Here is a 13059-nt window from a genome sequence, read left to right as displayed (position 1 = left end):
CTTGGGACAAGTAAAGCCTGCCTGTGCCTACTGCTTGTGGTATTAGTGAACAAACAAAGCATGACCTGGCTGATGTCTGGGTGCCCACGGTGGTCATGTGCTGATACCATGTGTTGTCTAAGAGTGAACTGTGTAGTGCAGGTGAAATACTAGTGTTAAGTTCAGTGTATTTATATATGACATGGGAGAGGCCCCTTCGCAAGCGCTGTGCAAATGTCGGGGTGGACTTCAGTTGAGTAGGCAGATCTTTGGCAACATGTGGTTGCGGCCACACCCACGGTAAACAGAAGGTATACAATTGTACAAAGCTACATATCTTGTTGAACATTGCAGATCTTGAGGATGGAGCCAGGAAAGATGTATGTGGACCTCCGGTGATTGGAAGATTTCTTTACTTTGGAAACGTTTGAAAGAGTGAAAGAGTTTGATGTCCAACAGTTTGATAAAAGTTTGAAGTCCTGGGCTTGCGAGCTTGGGTCTTTGTTGGGATTATGGAAATGGTTGCCAGAGAGATAATAGACCTCTGTAAGGACGGTACACTTTTGTGGCTTGATTGCAGACAAGTTGGATAAAAACTGTTGTTTGTTGGTAAGTTTTAACATCTTTATGTACTATCATCAGTTATTCTGTGACTTTCTTTTTTAGGGTGGGCTTTTACATTCATATATCTTATTTTTGATGGTCACAGGAAGGTGGTCCCAACCAGTGTGTCTAATTTTCAGAGACAAAGAGTTTTATTCATGGGTCGCCTCAATTCTTGCTTATAGGTGATCATGATATGAAAGGATATATTTTGTTAATGGATAGTTTTCATGAGCCTGTGGATGGTCTGGGTTCTTTATCTCATGGGTGTCGCTGGATGTCTAATGTCCTGCCTTCCCTGGTGAGGAAGTGTGGGGCATGCCTTCTGACCTACAAGTGCACCAGGTGATGTGTAAAGAGAAGGCATACTGTAATTAGGTGTTGTGGGTGATTGAGTCATGCTCTGGGGTCACGTGTGTATCCCTTGAGTCCCAGCACAAGGCATGAAGTAGGACCCTACTTAACAGTGCCAGGTGTCTTGACCACGTCCTTTTTCTAGAGGGTTCTTTTTGGGCTAGGTTTGGGGTTCTTTTTCACTGGTATCTTGGGCGTTTCCCTATGTTCTCTTGTGAGTTGGCTATTTCCATTGTCGTTTACCGGAGTGGGTCAGAGAGCTGTCCCAGGGGCACCACGTGCCTCTGATGTGGCAATTGTCAGGATTGGGCTTATTTGCTTCCCTAGACAGTGTGTGTAAGGTCTTGTGTGTTGTGAGCTTGATCACTAGGTGGGATATGGCGGTAAACCTATTTCTGAGTACCTTGCACAGAGCTGTAATGGATTTTTGCAGATCCTCCTCTTCCAGGCACCCCTTTCCCTTCGCTACATCCTACTTGAGATTGTTTGCCCTGCTGTCCCCACCTGTGACCAGAGACTTCCAACTGGTGACAGGCTACTTTGAATGTTTTGGAAGGGGAATGACCTGGTGAACAGGGTTTGGGTGTGTTGAAAACTTTGAGGGAAAGGAGGAGGCAGAATGTTGCTCAATGGAGAGGTAGGTGCGAGGTCAAAGCTCGTCGAAATTCACCCGATGCAGGTAATAGAAAGGGATGATCGATTTTTCTGGTGAACTACCTACTGACTTGGCGCCATGCAGTGGTTGTGTGCATGCCATGGGCATCATGGGGTCTTCTTCATCCTAAGTGTAGCCAAGTGTGACCTGGCTCCCAACACTGAAACATTGCCTTGTTTTTGATTGGAAAAGGGGCCTTCATTGGCCCAGAGGCTGTTGCCTGCGGTTGGGACCTCATGCATGTAGATTTTGGGTCCCGGGCCAGAAGACCAAGAATGGGGTCTGTTTGATCTGATTATTGGAACCTGGCCCAATTGGACTTTGGTGAGGGGACCTGGGTGCCTGCTTTTTATGTACTGGATGGAGAGCCACCAGGCCCCCTCAAGAGACTGCCCTGACCCTGGGGAATGGCCAGTTACCCTAGCACTGTGGAATTAGCAGCAGGGTGGGGCTTAGCCTCCTGTGGGCACCCAAATGGCAGACTCTAGTGCGGATTGCAGATTGACACAACATAAAGTAGCCCTCGGTTCCCCAAATGCAAGAAAAGGCTTGGAATTACTAATGCTTTACATTTTTGAGATATGTGTTGAGGTGTGCGTGAACTGTATGTTCTGCATTGGGGTTGACTCCGCTGTGTAGGTGGGTTTTGTGGTTGTGTAAAGGCATTGCCTCCCCTGACAGTTACATCTCCCTGCCGCAGTCCTTGTTGGGCTGGGGTCCCTGTCTGTGCTGCTTTCGCTATCTGTTTGACCAACCACTTGTTCCCTGGTGCAGTGGCTCTCTGACCTCCCTGCAGCTGAATATACAGTGCATTTGGATTACCTTGGTCTTGGTTTTAAGGATGTTGATTATGTGGAGACTTACCCAGAATTATCAATTTCTGCTCTTGTTAAGAGTTTAAGCAGCATCATGTGACAATAATAACCTTCTCAGAGGCCCTGCTGCTGCCAATCTCCCTGACCACTGCGCTATAACCAGGTTGAATCCCTCTGGGGCTTTGCAGTGGAATCCCCTGTGGGACATATGCCATTTGTACTGGGCTTGCTCCTGCCTCTTTCCAGAGGGCTGTTGAGTGTGGGGTCTGTGTGGCTGCCCACCATTTGCAGGCTCAGAGACCCTTTCTTGGGGTTGTTTTCTATTTGCTCTACGTGACAAATTTCCTAGGGTAGTTACGGATCTGGATACTACATTCAGCAGCAGGAAGGGGGCTTTAGGCCTGTGAAACGCACCACATAGTGCCAGGAAACCACATCTGCACCACCTCTTTATGCATGGCAGTGCCATGGTGGCAAAAGGGGCTAAGCTAAGTGATCTTGGGTGTTCTCTGGAAGTTGCTGCCATTGCCCCTATGCACCTTGATCCTCCTTCCCACCCAGTCTTGATGGGTCCAGAAGGTGTGCATGTGTTGCAGTCCTCACTCCCTTCCTCCCTGCATACCCTCTGAGTTATCAAGGTTCTTGTTTTGGCTGCTTTAGGAGGTGGTGCATGCAAAATACCCACTGCGGGTCTAAGCCGCATAATTCAAAGAAAATCCCCATATATTCCATGACTGCCTCGGTGAAGGGGGTCTGGTTGGCTGGGACTGTCCTTGTACTATATACACACAGTGGGGGACGCGTCATTGGTCTGGGTTGTAGGGAATGAGATCCAAGGGAGGAGCAAGTTATAATTCTGTTGCCAGCAAATTGAATGCACACTTCTAGCTTGGTCATCAGGTCTCAACCGAAGATTTTAGTCAGGGGTGAGGTGTGATATAATAGCTGGTACACCCTGAAAGTCAGTACTTGACTGTGTTAACTTTTTATGGGGTTCAGATGATATACCGGAGACTACCCCAAGGGTACTGTGAATCTGAAAGGATCTACAATAGAATACTGATGAAGGATCTTGCCAACTTTCAATCGAACATCACCTTCATACAGTACGCTGATGACATCTTGATATTGAGTCCCTCTGAAGACCTATGTCTCTAGGAATGAAGGAAAGAGTTGGATAACAGGAAAAAGTTGGAACTTATCCAGGATGTCGCCACTAGGTCCCTGAGATGGGAACACGAGATCCTGGTCAGAATAGCTGTAGCCACAATGGCACAGAAGGAGGTGGCACCAATGGGCATACCACTGCAGAATACCAGGAAGGATTTATCATGTAGAAGCAGGGTTTGAGGAAGTAGTACAGAGAACACCCAAGGCCGGGACTGGGTTGCAATCACCATCGTACCTCCTCTTCCAGAACCAAATAAGCAATTGTGTTGATACGGGCCAGTTCCACATCTGGTGTGTGCCATGCATGCCCTCATGCTCACATATGTAATGTAGTGGAAGAGGTGTGGCGCCGCGGCCAGGGCGACTGACGCTGGAATCTGGGGATCAGGGTTCGATCCTCGGCTCCGGCGGCAGGTTAGCCCAGCACCATGTGACTCTGGGCAATAGCTCGCTTAATCTTCCTGACGGCCCCCAGCGCCTAGAGACCCTTACGGGTGATTGTGCGCTTTACAAATGTGGATTATTATTATTATTATTATTATTAATGTAATGTAGGTATACTTGTATAGTGCGCTGTCACCCCAAGGGTATCCTGGCGCTTAGATTACCAGTCAGATATTGCATGTACTAACCACGACACACAGGGAGTTAATCTCTGGGGAACAGTCTAGTTTTCAATTCTTTTCTGAAACTTAACAAGGTATTCAATTGTCTGAGCTCCAAAGGTAGGGTGTTCCAAAGTCTGGATACTGTATAAGTAAAGGATCTACCACCCATACAAGCTTTATTAACACAAGGAACACAAATCAAGTTAGCTGAGGAGGAGCGCAGGCATCTAACCGGAGAGTACCATATGAATTTCCTTTGCAGCAGCTTTGGTCCAACTTTGTGTATTGCTCTATAGACAATACAGAGTGCCTTGATTTGGACTCTTTGCGCAATGGGCAGCCAGTGTAGATCCTTTAAGGCAAGTGATGCAGAAGCTCAGCGTGGCTGGTTAAGCGCCAGCTTAGCTGCCATATTCTGTACTCTTTGTAATTTTTTTATAAAAGAGGCTGGGTTACCCAGTAGGAGCACGTTACAATAATCCACTCTGCTTAGGACGATACTCCGTATCACCTGAGATCTAGCTGAGGTAGGAAGAAAAGGGAATATCTTCCGAAGAGCCCGAAGCAGGGATAGACAGGAGTTCACAGTTTTATTTACCTGGGAGTCTAGTTGTAGATTGATGTCTTACATCACTCCTAAGTTGCGCACTGTCTTAGCAGGCAGTAAAGAGTTGTTAGCCGGGCCTGACCAAAAATCTACTGGAAGAGGTTGCAGAGTTTTGCCTTCAGTACAACACAGGACTTCAGTTTTTTCCCTCATTAAATTGTAATGAATTTTCTCTCAGCCAATCTGCTGTTCTGTGCATGCAGCTATGGATTTTTTCTAAAGACACTGCTTTATTGCCCTCAACAGAGAAAATAAGCTGTGTATCATCTGCATAATTAATTACATCAATGCCATAAGATTTTATCAAGATGATGAGTGAGCAGAGATAGAGGTTATTCAAAATAGGGCTGATAGCCGAGCCTTGTAGGACCCCATGTTTAACATCCCTATTTTGGGAGGTAAACGGTGATAAGGTCGCTGCCTGCTGCCTATTAGAGAGATAGGAGTGCAGCCAGTCCTGCGCCCTACCCCCCACACCCATATCCTCCAATCTCTTAACCAGGATCCGGTGGTTGACCGTGTCAAACGCTGCTGGCATGTCAAGCAGCCCATATTCTCAAATCATCCAAGAATGTCACCGAGGCAGTCCCTTGTGCAAGGCGGAATCCAAATTGGACTACGTCCAGCAACTCATTATCTTCAACAAATTTTAAGAGGGATTTACTCACTACCTTCTACAAGATCTTAATTGGATTCGGTAGCAAGGAGATGGGCCTGTAATTAGAGGGACACATAGGGTCCAGAGTAGCTTTTTTTAATAATGGAGAGACAACTGCCCTTTTCCAGCAGTCCGGTACTACGCTATTAGTTAGAGACTGGCAACAAATTTGATACAAATATGAAAAGAGTTCACCCCCAAACAGTTTCCAGAACTTGTGTGGAAGTGGATCCATTGGGGAGCCAGAAGTGATGCCAGCTGCAATGGCATTGAATTCCTCTTCTGAGGGAACTTGAAATTGATCCAGAAATAACATATGCTCCCTGTCATCTATGCTACAGTTTGTAGGAGTGGTAGGCTGGTGTGCACCACCATTCATAGAGGGTTTTAGCCCAATTAAGATTTTATTATTTTTTTCCTCAAAGAAGTTTACTAAATCATCACACAGTTCTTGTGATGCTGGAATTCTGGCTTTTGTGCAGTCTGGATTAGACATGTCTCTTACAATACTAAACAAGGTTTGAGATTTATTAGTAGACCATAGAATGGTTTCCTCAAGATATTTAGCTTTGGCTTTACCTATTGACTCTTTATAGCTATGAAGCCGATTTTTAAGGCTACTTTATCTATCTCTATGTAATTCCTCCTCCCTTTCCTTTCTGCTTGTTTACAGCTGGTCTACAACAACCTTAGCTCTTCGTTATATCAAGGGGCAGAAGGCTTTTTACAACTTTTAATTTTCCTCACTGGGGCTATCCGATCCAGAGAATTAATAATTTGATGACACAGGTTCAAATAGTTCTCCTCCACTGAATCGTGGATATTGAATCTATCGTTGATAAGCCGAGAGAGATCCGCTAATTTTAGTATTTTAGACCATTCTCTGCTAGTCTGTGTAGCAGTCAGATGGGCAGCTTGTTTTTCACCGTTAGATACTTTTAAGGAGAAAAGAACCAAAGAGTGGTCCGTCCAGTTTAAAGGAAGTATCTCCTTAACAACTGCGTCTTTATCACCAGAAAAGACAAGATCCAGCACATGGCCCTTATGGTGAGCAGGACCTAGCACCAGCTGTTGGAGGTTAACATTCTCACAAGCCTGACAGAGTTCTTTAAAAGCTTTGTCTAGGGTACCATTCTCCCAGAGATTAGTAGTTTAGAATTAGAATGCGATAAGTTATATATTGCATCCATCAATTCTTGATAGCCATGGACTGCTCCACCTGGCGGTCTATGACAAAATAAGCCTGTACATAAGACACTACTGGAATCCTTAAGTGAGAACCCAAGTGACTCAATACCCAGAACCGCCGCTACACAGAGTGGGGTGAGATTCCAAGTGTCATTATAAATAAATCCTACTCCTCCCCCTCTCCCTTCCATCCTGGGTTTATAACAGATTTTATATCCAGCAGGGCAGGCTAAGCCCAGCTCAACTACTCTGTCTGCCTGTGTCCAGGATTCGGTAAGAAATAGGACATCCAGGTCATGATCTTCCAGCAATATATAAGTTTCCAAGTGATGTTTAGCGAGGGATCTAACATTAATCAACCCACAATTAAGCGTATCTGACAAGACTTGTTTAGAATTAGTCTTACCACAAATGTCGCTTTCATTATTCACTGTCCTATCCACCTGAGTGTTAAGCAGCAGAAGTTCATCTCTAGAATAGGCCAAGCGGTCATATGCTGTCATTGACCCAACGTCAGAGGAAGAACCTACTGTAACAGTGTGGGTAAATTGCACACCTTATAAACTTCCTGGTTGACACAGGGGTGACAAATTTGTGTTTTAGGGAAGGAAACACTACCCTATCCAAGGAAACCGTGGCCTCTCACAGGTTCTCAGGCAAGGTTATGAGGTTCCCCTTCACCAGACTCCTGGAGATAGATGTAGGAAGCTGCTCAACCCCTGGGGTTACCCCGTCAAGACTCATGTCTTTAGCCCATACACAGCATATGGTTAGCTCATAAGGAAAACACCCTCTGACCTGATGACCTTCACTAACATCGTGCTCACAATAATTGCCAATGCACAGGAACTGTTGGCTCAAAAGCCACAGCTGCCCAGCAAATTTGTGTTCTAAAGGATGAGTCACCATGAAATGGAACCCTGGAAGGAGGCATTGTTTTGCTTGTAGGCCATCAAGGTACAGCCCACATACGGGGTACTGCTGGCCACTGACTAAGTAATTTCAATATGGGCATGCATTATCTTCATTACACCCAGTCCCAGCATATAGGAGCTAACTGATGACCAGCTCTTCAGTGAGTGCCCTGGGGCCTCAGAAATATTCTTTGTCGACCTAATTTCAGTTAGGGTATAAACTGCAGAATGGGGCCCCATCACTCATGGCGGTATTAGCAATATGGCAGGAGCATGAACTGTCATCAGGACCACCACAGCTATGGGCCAGGGGACCTTACGAGTTGAGGTTCATCAATAGCATTGAAGCAGTAAAGAAAACCCTGCGAGAAGGGGGAGTCCTGCCCTGGGTATGCCAGCACCTGCTCTCCAAATAAGCAGATGAAGACATAGCACCAAGAATTCAAGTACTAATTGATCAGAATATCCTCCACATTGGGGTATCCCCCTGTAATACACCAATTTCCATGGTCAAACAGAGTAAGGGAGGGAATTGGCACTGATGCAGGACTAGCGCCCCTTGGATGACCTCATGGTCCCAGAATTCCCTCCATCAGATTGACAAAAATTCCCAGAGATGCCCACTATTTTTCCGTGATAGACATTAAAAGCATGTTCTACAGCAGTTTGGTACTCCCTGACAGTAAGTACTTGACTGTGTTTACCTTCCGAGGGGTTAAGTTCATATACCGGAGACTGCCCCAAGGATACCATGAAACTCCAATGATCTGCAATAGAATACTGATGAAGGATCTTGCCAACTTTCAATTGAACATCACCCTCATTCAGTACGCTGATGACATCTTGATATGCAGTTCCTCTGAAGACCTATTTCGCTAAGAAGGAAGGAAAAAGTGGGATAACAGGAAAAAGTTGGGAAGGAACCAGGATGATGCCACTAGGTCCTTGAGATGGGAACACAAGATCCTGGCCAAAATAGCTGTGGCCACAATGGCAAAGGAGGTGGCATCAATGGGCATACACCGCAGAAAACCAGGAAGGATTTAGCACTTAGCAGCAGGGTTTGAGTAAGTAGGGCAGAGAACCCCCAAGGCTGGGACCGGGTTGCGATCACCATCCTCCCTCCTCTCCCAGAACCAAATAAGCAGGTGGGTTGATACAGGCTAGTTCCAAATCTGGTGGGCGACATGCATGCCTTCACAATCACATGTCCCATGCTGTCATCGATCCAACGGTCACGAGGAAGAACCCACTGTAACAGTGTGGGTAAATTGCATACCCTAGTTCACACAGGGGTGACAAAGTTGTGTTTTAGGGAAGGAATCACTCTCCTATCCAAAGACACCGTGGACTCTCGCAGGTTCTCAGGCAAGGGTTTGAGGGTTCCCCTTGACCAGACTCCTGGAGATAGATGTGGTAGGATGCCATATAAAAGGGCAGCTATTATATCACACTTCATCCTTGACTAATCTCCTAGGTAGAGATTTAATGGCCATAGAAATGTGACCATTAATTTTTTTGAAGATGGGAAAATGACCTGCTCAACCCCTGGGGTTATCCTGTCAAGACTCATGTCTTTATCCCACCCACAGCGTACGGATAGCTCATAAAGGAAACACCCTCTGACGAAAGTATGATATTACATTGCATATCAATACCACGCATGCCATTACAACGCGGGTGTTACTACGCGGTGTCAATGACAACGACATGCCATTACATTGCAAAATTTTACCACAACCATGCCTTTACCAAGCATGCCATTACAACGCAAAGACATGTGTGGTAAAGCTATACTCATGGTAAACGTTTGCAAGAGAAGTGAATGTACCCTACCCTACCCTCAACACTAATATAGTACCCCTGCACAACACTCCTCCGACCACCAGTCCTCTCCCTACAATAACACTGCACTACCCTGCCCGACCCCCACACTACCCTAAACCCTTAAACACTACCTCATGCATGACCCTCCCCCTACCCCCTTTCTAGTCCCTACACTGAAACACTACCCTGCATGACCCCCGACACTACCCTAAAACACCACACTAACACCATAACACTACTCTAAACCTAAAACAGTTCCCCAGCACGACCTTTCCCCTACCTCCAGTCTGGTCCCTACACTGAAACACTAACCTGCACAACCCCTCGACACTACCCTAAACCCTTAAACACTACCCCATGCATGACCCTCCCCCTACCCCATTTCCAGTCCCTACACGGAAACACTACCCTGCACAACCCCCGCAACACTACCCTAAACCCTAAAACACTAGACTACACTCCACAAACACTGCAACACTACCCTAAACCCTAAAACACTACCCCCAGCATGATCCTGCCCATACCCCCAGTCCGGTCCCTACACTGAAACACTACCCTGCACAACCCCCGACACTACCTTAAACCCTAAAACACTACACTACACTGCACAAACATTACAACACTTCTTTGACACTACCCTAAACACAACAAAAGTAACTCCCACGTCAAGCGCAATCCCCTTACCTATCTCTCCGCGTGGTTCCTCTCTCCTGGTTCCTGCTTCACGAAGGCTAAGGGGCAGTGCGTGGTGCACGTCGTTGTGAGGAAGCAGCCTCAGTTTCCTCACAATTATGTGAATAGCCAATATATTGCATGCATTGTAAAAGTGCATGCAATGTAATTGTATGCGTAGTAATGGCTACGCGTTATTACATCGCATGCGTTGAAACGCATGCGATTTAATAGCATTGCATGGTAAAAACCTCGTAGAAATGACTGTTTCCCCCCTCTGACCTAATGGCCTTCACTAACACCATACTCACAATAATTGCCAATGCACAGAAACTGTTGGGTCAGAAGCTACAGCTGTCCCGCAAATTTGCGTTTCAAAGGATGAGTCACCATGATATGGAACCCCAGAGGGAGGCATTGTTTTGCTTGTAAGCCATCAAGGTACAGCCCACAAATGGGGTACTGCTGGCCACTGACCATGTGGCCAGCAGTACCCCAGTACTGCCTATTGTGAAGCGCTCTGACACCTTCGGGTAAAGTCCGCGCTATATAAAAATGCATAAATAAATAATAAATAAATGTGTTTGCAATGTGGGCGTGCATCATCTTTGTTATTACCGGTCCTAAAATACGGAGCTAGCCGATGACTAGTTCCTCAGGGAGAGCCCTGGGGCCTCAGAAATCTTCTTTACTGACCCAATTTCAGTTAGGGTATGAACTGCAGAATGGGGCCCCATTACTCATAGAGGTATTAGCAATGTGGCAGGAGCAAAACCAGTCAGCCGTACCACCACAGCTAGGGGCCAGGGGACCCTGTGACTTGGGGTACATCAATAACATTGAACCAGTAAAGATAACTCTGTGAGAAGGGGACCTCCGGCCCGGGTACGCCAGCACCTGCCCTCCAAAGAAGCAGATAAGGACACCGCACCAACATTTCAAGCACTACTTGATCAGAAGATCCTCCACGGGGGTATCCCCCTGTAATAACCAATTTCCACTGTCAAACAGAGTAAGGGAGGGACCTGGTGCTTGATGCAAGACTTACCCCCCTTTGAGGACCTCATGGTCTCAGAATTCCCTGTAGTGCTAGACCCCTCCATCAGATTGACAAACATACCCATAGATGCCCACTATTTTTCCGTGATAGACATTAAACAGCATTTTGGTACTCCCTGACAGTCAATACTTGACTGCGTTCACCTTCCGAGGGGTTCAGATGATACATCGGAGACTGCCCTATGGGTACTGTGAATCCCCCATGATCGGCTATAGAATACTGATGAAGAATCTTGCCAACTTTCAATCAAACATCACCCTCTTTGAGTACGCTGATGACATCTTGATATGCAGTCCCTCTGAAGACCTATGTCGCGAGGCCACAATAGCCCTCTTGACTGCATTGCCAAGAGAGGACGTAAAGTGAAGAAAGGGAAGTTGCAGTATGTACAAGAGGAGGTTAGCTATTTGGGCCAGCTATTCTCAGCAGCCGGGTGGCAGATCGCGCCGGAATGCTCAAATTCTATCAGAGCTATGCCACCATCAAAATTGAAAAAGGGTATGCAAAGGTTTGTAGGATTATGCAACTATGTGCAGCAGTGGGTCTTTGGATACAGAGCGCTTATTGCCCCTTAGCCAAAGCCATTAAAAAAGGCCACAAGGAAGCCTGAAATGCATGAGCTTTCCGACAAGTTCAAAACACAAATAACGTCCCCCTGTTAGGGAAGCCTTATTATAGGAAGAAATTCTTCTTATATAGCCACAGCGATGGGCGAGTCATGTTAGCTGTCCTAACACAAAAGTACGCCCTAGATCACAAACCCATTGCTTACTACAGTGGACTGCTGGACTCAGTCATGCAGGGTCCTTTCCCTTGCGAAAAGGCACAAGCCATAGCAACCTATGCTGTTGACAAAAGCATCTCCATTGTAATGAGGGCACTGCTGACATGATATGCCCAGAATTCAGTATTTGCCATCATCCAAAAGAACAAGAGCACACTGACTATCCAATGGGTTTCAGGGTATGATCTAATGCATCCCAGGGCTTCTCTAAAAAAAAGCACATTGTAACCTTGTGAACCTAGCCACCTTCCTAGCCCATGAGGTCCAGGAAGGGGAGGAGATCTATGACTGCTCCACATCTACAAAATACACTAAGGGGGGTCAGAGGGAAATTTAACGACCAAAATGCTACGTCCCTTAAGACTACTAAACACCAACTAACAAGTAGCATTAAGTCGAGAAACCCTAACACGTGAGGGTTGGATGAATGCGTGTGCTGATGGCAAAATCAATCATGGGGCACCTTCAAGCTTGTTACAGTGTTCCCATCAGAGTCCATCCTGTACCGCCCTACATCATTTGGGAAAGCCACCATAAGTACACACGGAGAGACCCAATGTGTGATTTGGCGCAGCGTAAGCCTGGTGGTGATCAGTTACCCAATGAACTATATCTAGCAGGTAGGGATCAGGATGTAACTAGTAAGCAGTGCTGAATAATAAAGAAAATAAAGAATTTTTCAAAAGGTGGTGGTTTAAAAATGGGTGGAAGAAGGAAAATGAATTTATTAGCAACCTTCTGCTCCCACTCTCTAAAAACAGTGCAAAAGGTAGTGTCAGCAAATAACTACCTAGACAGTTCACATGGTCATGGTCGACATGTTTCTGCAGCTTTACCTGTGCCCCGGGGTCACTTACTGCTTCGTCAGGACCTATGTTGCTACTGCTTAATTAGTGCATAATAAACAAGGAAACTCAAATAAATTAAATGTCACCTTCGATTCTCCCTGTATTAAGGAGAATGTTGCCCCACCTCACCCGGCATTAGCTCAGGTACTGCGGAGCCCCGCTCTAACCGTCGGTACTCCAGACGTCCAACTGGGCTGTCTGTGGGAGGACTCTGATGGGAACACTGTAACAAGCTTGAAGGTGCCCCATGATTGATTTTGCCATCAGCACACGCATTCATCCAACCCTCACGTGTTAGGGTTTCTCGACTTAATGCT

This window comes from Lissotriton helveticus, chromosome 1_1 (assembly GCF_964261635.1).
Source record: "Lissotriton helveticus chromosome 1_1, aLisHel1.1, whole genome shotgun sequence".
NCBI classification, from domain to species: Eukaryota; Metazoa; Chordata; class Amphibia; order Caudata; family Salamandridae; genus Lissotriton; species Lissotriton helveticus.
The sequence above is the reverse complement of the archived record's forward strand: the minus strand, read 5'-3'. Positions refer to the sequence as shown.